Source organism: Poecilia latipinna, unplaced genomic scaffold (genome assembly GCF_001443285.1).
Source record: "Poecilia latipinna isolate Pla-1442-1.1 unplaced genomic scaffold, P_latipinna-1.0 Scaffold1760, whole genome shotgun sequence".
Classification (NCBI taxonomy): Eukaryota; Metazoa; Chordata; class Actinopteri; order Cyprinodontiformes; family Poeciliidae; genus Poecilia; species Poecilia latipinna.
Genome location: NW_015114376.1, coordinates 71,342 through 78,335, shown reverse-complemented (window position 1 = coordinate 78,335; position 6,994 = coordinate 71,342).

Below are 6,994 nucleotides of genomic sequence, written 5' to 3'. Positions count from 1 at the left end.
AAAAAAAAAAAAAAATATGGGAAAATTAAAACCCATTTGGTCTCTATTCTCAAGAATCACTGAAATGGTAATTTAGCAGTAGGTAAATATATACATTCAAAATAAGAAGAATGTAACAGAAAAATCGATTTAGAGACCCAGGCAAAGTGGGTGAAGTGTCTTTCTCAAGGACTCAGCGGTAGAGACTGACATCAAACTGGCCACTCACTAAGTGTGGAAAGAATTGTGTAAAACAAGTCAAACCCTTTGATAAACCTTTTTACCCCTTGCCTGTGGTGGTGCTGCACCAAGAACCTTTGAAGGAAATTACACAAAAACCTCTGAGGAGTTCACTAGTGTTGTCTAGAGTCCTCTTAGTGGTGTTCATCAAGAAGATATCAAGTCGAGGTCCAGTCCCGGCTACAGACGAGTTTAACAGGAGGGGCATTGACTTATTTTAGGGGGGCAAAATTAATCTACGTAGCTGAACATAGACAACAACATCAGTGGCCTAAAGGCTACTTCTTAACAAGCTTGACGTGCTGTATTGGTATTAGCTAGTCATCTTAGCCAACATTACCTGCATCCAACAGCTTTACTGAACTCAGTCGGTTAGTTTGGGGGGAAAACTGTACAAAGTTCTTTGCGTTTTACTGGTTTGCTGCCATGATTCTAACACACATACGTAGCTCTGCACAGCAGCAGCAGGTCTCCGTCGCTGCCACACAGGTGTAAACCCAGCAGTGTCTCAGCGTTCATGTTGCGTTTGAAGGTGGCTTGGAAAAACAGGTTACGACGTGTTAACAACGGATTAAATAGTTTTAACTGCTGAAAAAAATGACAGAGGGCACAGATATGGGAAGTGTGGAAGCTCCTATTGTATCAAATTGATATAGGAATAACAGACTGTTGGCCATTCTAAGATAAAATCAACAAACGTCTTCCAGTCCAGGGGGGGCACGGCTGACTCTGTGGGCAGGCAATGCCCCCCAATGCCTGCCCATGCTGCCGGGCCTGTCGAGGTCATGAAAAGGAGGGTCTGTGGTTCAGGAACATGAGGGTCTGATCTTTGCTTTTTGCAGTTGTTTTTCTGTTCACACTTTCACTCTATAATCTTTTGTATTTGCTGGAGTAGTTTGCTTCATCCCATCTAAGTCTGAGGCCTTGGTCCTCAGCTATGAAAAGGTGGATTGCTCTCTCCAGTGCGTTAGTCTCTGCTACAAGTGAAGGAGTTCAATTGTCTTGTTTATGAATGATTGTAAGAAAAGACACGGCTCAATGGACTGGCTTTGATCATACTCTGGAGTAATGTGGGGCTGTCTAATCTGGTCTGTCATGGTGAAAAAAGAGACCAGAATATCAAGTTCATCACTTCCTGACCAGCCATGGCTCTGACCCTAGAGTTGTTAAGATATGGCTCAGCCATTTCCTCTGCATCAGAGTGTCACTTGAGGTGGCTTTTGCTTTTCATTAGCAAGTCTCCTACCTGCTCGTCTTCTGAGGTTTTCATGTCGTGTCCACCTGGAAGAGACGGAAGGGCAGACTCAGAACTTGCTGCAGGCACAGATTCTGGCCTGAATGCACCTTGAGATCTCTCAGAATTAGCTAGAGTGTCGATGTAGAAAGGGATGTCAAAGTTTCTCTCCTGGAAAACCCTATGGCCTGATCTCAGATATTTGCAAGGCAGCTAGTAAATGGAACAAATACAAAGTCACCCAAATTAAAACTTTTTAGCTTAACTTCATTTTGGCTAAAGTTCACCAACACCCCAAGTTGATTTTTTTGTCAAATTTTTATTAATATGCTCTCAATACACTGTTCCTTAAAAGCTCTCTCTCTTGGTCAATTCTTAATTATGTTGAGGTATTCCAGACTAACTTTGAAAAGCAAAGGGAGGCATAACGCCTTCTCATCTTGTCAAAGCAAAAAAGCAATCCACTAAGAAACTCTCTGGAGAAACTCAATACAAGGTATTAGTTCAGAGTCTGTTTCTGCAACTATAGCTGGGGTGTATCTGTCAGTAATCAAGTGGTATTATGTGACTTTGTTCCAACATTCACAACAAACTACCGAATAATACACCAGATCGATGCACTTCTTGATTACAAATTTCTACTGGGAACTGCGTTCAATATATATTGTTAAATTGATTGTTAACGTCACGCCTCTGTTGCTTATATGCCAGAGGTGGGAAGAAAAATGAAACTCTAGACAAATTTACTGAGGGAGAGAGGAGAGCTTAAGTGAAATAAAAACACAGAGAAGGAAAGAGGGAGAGCTATTCAGATGAGTGAAGTGGCTGAGCGTTGGGGCAATTTGTTTGGGTGTGCTGCGATGACAGGAGTGGGCGGGCGCTCGATATCATATCAGTGCAGAGGAGGAGCTGCAAATCTACCTTTTCTCTGTCTCTGCTAGTCGTCCGGCCATTTGTCCGTCTGTCTGTCTGCATGGGAGAAGAAAGGAGGCTTGGGATGCAGAGGTGGAGATAGATCCATCAGGAAGGAGAATAGAAGAGAGAAAAACTGAGGTGACAAATGACTGAAAGAGAAAGAAAAGAGGGATATATAGAAGCAGGGGCGCTGCCAGGAATCTTGGGTCCCATGACAAGAAATTAAAATGGGGCCCCCTTTCGCAGCTGCTGTTACAGTTTCTTGAGTCTATCTGGCCCATCAAAAGTGCCACAATTTTAAAGGCTTGCAACTGCCTTGCTTTCTTTGGTTCAAATCTGATACTAGCACAATATTCACTGCTAGTGAATTTTACATGAAACAGTCCACAATACTGCATGCAAATAGTTTGCTTAATGTTTTTTTTTAATTATTAGTGTTAGCTTATTGAAATGTCTCTCCCCACCAGCAACAATCACAGGCAATGTGCAAAATATACATGAAGCAATCCAGACTTCTAAAAAAAAAATGCTTGTTGCATTTTGTTCAAGCTGCAGTATAAAACTTTAACAAAAAATATGTTTTTTCATATTTGTTAAAGCTGTCACCATGTCATGACAGTCTGCTATGAGACAGATAATCTGTGAAAACAATCAACCTCCTCCACCTCCTCCCTGAGCTGCTACTGCTGGCTAAAGAAATGCACCGTTCTGATCAAAAACAACCAATCAGTACCAAGAGGACGGTCTTAGTGCTGTCAATCAACATCATTCACTCACTTCTAGAGAGACTAATGGAAGATTTTATACAGATTGTTTGAGTTTCTGTGAGTAATAAATACATAGTTATTGTTGTGTAATTGTAAAGAGATTAAAGAGACAGTAAAAATCCCTGGAATGGTGCTAACTAGATTGTCACTGAACAAAGTGTTGTTCACCTTTTACACTGGGACAGGGGGGAGGAATTATGCTGGTATCGGGTTTAGAGCTATTGCTGACTGACTCGTCTGTTAAGTGTGGTAAGAGGAACAGGGACATGTTAAATATATGAATATGACGTTAAATTCTTTCCGTCATTCATTAAATGCTAGTGAAAAGAAGGCAAGCAGTCTGTAGCTAAGCTAACTATGCTAAATGGTTGATAATCTCACAGTCTACTCACCTCTCTTGAAGAAAAATTGGGTTATAGATTGACGCTCTTGTCTTTTTTCTCTCTCTCTTTTTGAAAACCTGATTTTATTATTTTTCTAGGCAGCACAGTAACTGCCACAGTCGCTCTTTTCTTCTACTAACTGCTGCTGAACACGTCAAGTGCGCTAAGCAGGAACTAACCATTTCAGGCAGATACAGGGGGTTCAAGTGAAAATATAAATGTGTGATTTTTGTTCTGGGTGGGGGGTAACATTTAATTTTTACTGATAAAACTATTTTAAAAACACTATAAGATTAATTGACAAGGTAAAATAAATACGGAAAAATAAAACTATTTTTTGTGGGAGGGCCCCCTGTCGCCCCTATATAGAAGGGACCAAAAACAGGATATTAGCAATGTCTCAAACAAAATAAATTTTCTTCTTCTTCAACCATTATTAAACCAGGATAAAATTCCCTGAGGTCAAAAATGTCTTCTACAACAGTGTCCATCAGAACAGTCCATTGCCCAGTTAATTGCAGCCATAAAGCAAATTTCTGCACGTCTTTGTCCAAAACCAAAGAAGCGATTGAACCTTGTTAGCTTGTGTTAGACTATCCAATTTAAATCTTTACCTTCCACTGGGGTATAAGGGTTGCCACAAAACAGGCACTGCTCTTAAAGATTTCATAGTACCAAGTAGTCTCTTGACACTTTAAACAACTGCGGTCATGATGGTGGCTGACTAAGAGTCAGCTCTGAGTAAGTTCCCCGGCCCTGCCGTTTAACCCCCTTCAGAGATGATTCTAACAGTCACACTGGAAAAGAAAAGAGGAAAGATTTTGTTTCAGAGTCAAGGTGAAACTGGGACCATCAACACATTGAATCAGCTTGTCAAACATTGCATCCTCATTCAATCTACTTACTACATTTCTTTAACACAAAGAGCTCTGACATTTTTATAATTTTGAACTCTACATTGTGAGTTTTAGAAAATACAACTTATAGCTATTCCTTGTGATAACTGTTTGAGAAATTTGCCAAATTTGTTCTAAGTTTACCTGGGTTAAAATAGTTTGAAAATATATTATTTATTTCAAATAGCTGCTAACTGCCCTCTTTGCCATATTGACGGTATGCTGCCATGTTCACAGCTTGTTTGGCCTCATCTTCCTGCTTTTGTCAACATTATTTTCGTATCTGTGGCATATTTTTCAAAGCCAGTCTTCAACAGGTGTCGAATGGTCAAAAATACACAACATACTGAGATGAGGATCAGAGACTGAGATCAAGCCCTTAAAGCAAATTATAGTTTTGTGGGGTTTTTTCTTCAAAGAAAAACAACAAAAAAACACAAAACTATCACTTTTTTTCTTTAAAAAAAACAAACAAAAAAAAACAAAACAGGTGAAATAATATGGCCTAAAACAGAAAATGTTTGCTCAAAAATAGCAGCGAACCTGGCAGCAAAGCTAAACTGTAGCCCAGAAAGGCCAAAAGAGGGCAGACAGAAACCAAAACCAGAAAAAGGAGCAATTTGTTGTTTCAGTTAACTTTTAGTGCTGCAGCAAGAAAGTAGTTCACACATTAACAAGCACACATGCCCACACACACACTCACCCAGACTACACCTGTCTGATGGTGAGGAGAGTTTGTATGTTGGGTCACGTTGACTGAGTGCTGCAGGTGTTATTTACCCATGCCTGTATGTCCCAGCACTATGCCATGACAAAAAAAAAAAAAAAAAAAAAAAAAAACTGATGGGTCGGTTTCAAAGAGCCTTACCTGCTCTTTCAGCATCAAAAAGTGCACTTAGAAGCCTCTGTAATTTTCCATCCCCTTCCTCAGCCTAAATCATATTATGATGAGCAGCAGTCGCTGTCTCCCTCCGTCTCTTTCTCTCATCCCCTCGCCATCAGCCGCCCTTTCATCTTCAACCCCGTCTCTTTCTCTCCGCGTCTGGTTGCTGCTTATTTCACATGTTGCACCGACGTTTTGTTGCCGTAATAACAAGCCTTGACTTTTTCAAAAAAGACATAAATAAATGTAATTTCGCTTTAAACTCGACATGCCCGGCCCGCGTCCACTTTTATTCAAGGTTTTTAAGTAGAAAACACAGATGAAGGTGGAAATGCTGCGCAGGCCGTCTGGCTGGAGATGTAATCATTCAAAGCGTCCCTGTAGGTGGTCAGTGACGCGTTCAAACACGTTAAAAACAAGAAAAACAGAGCGCTACCAATCAGCACTCTGGTATGATTAGAGCCGAATAAACAAGGATATGATTGAGTATACAAATTATTTGCAACACAGACAGCAACACAAATTGGCTCGTTGTAAAATGGGTTAAAATATTCTTTTCAGTTAAATGTGACGACTTGTTTAAAAATTTTAAATGAACTAACGGTGCCTGAAAATCATAACAGCTGGGCAAACGCCTGAGTGGACCGCCGAGCAGAAGCTCAGAACTTATTCTGCTCGACAGAGCAGCCCTCTTCAAGCCATTCCCCCACTCAGCTCCTTCAGACTAGCCAGCACCAATTAGCAAACGCCTGGTGGAACTGCTGAACTCATCATAGGAGCTACTTCTCAGTTAAATGCTGGTGAAAACGTTACAGGGTTAATAGAGGAGCAAATTTCTTTTAAGTCATATTTGATATGCAGCATTTTTAGAACAACTGAAAGTAACATAATTACTTGATTGCACTCTAAAATAATACTCTGTCAATGGAAAACACATAATACTGTAATAATGTGTGGGTTTATGTTTTGAGCTGTGCAAACACATCTGAGGTGTTTTGTCAAGTTTTTTCTTCCCCATGGGTTTAGTTTGTCTGATGTCTTAAAATTTCATATCTGGGTCAGTGCGGTAGTCCAGTTTTAGCTTTTATTACTTGAGGTGTATTTATGAAATCAAACCCTGTTTATCTTATTGTGATCTTGAAAGGGTAGTACTCCGTCTATGCTAGGCTATCACAAGGCTCTTTTTGCTGAGTTAGAGAACTCTCTTGTCTGATCCAAAACCTCATTTTGAGTAACGGGTTTGACACACTTGAGACGATGTCGCTCCCTCTCAGTTTATTTTCTGTGAAACTTGTGCGATGAGGCAGCAAGCTCTTGTCCTGCTCCACCAATATATTTTTGTGTCATGTCACTTTAAGGATGCAAGTAAAAAGACAACTGGCTTTCTTTGAGCATTTTTTAAGGATTGCCCTGCAATCTTCAATCAATCAATCAATCAAATTTTATTTGTATAGCACATTTCAGCAGCAAGGCATTTCCAGGTGCTTTACATAATTAAAGAAAAAAATAAGAACAGCATGTGACATTGAATAAACAGAAAGAGAAAGAGATAAAAAGATAAAAACATACTTTTGTTACGGAATTTAAGCGCCTGTCGTCGCCGGACTCCACCGTCCGTTTAACACCGGTATTATCCAGGCCCCGTCGCCTGACAGGGTCCTGGATAGATCTTCAAAGAAAAACTCTAGAAATATTTT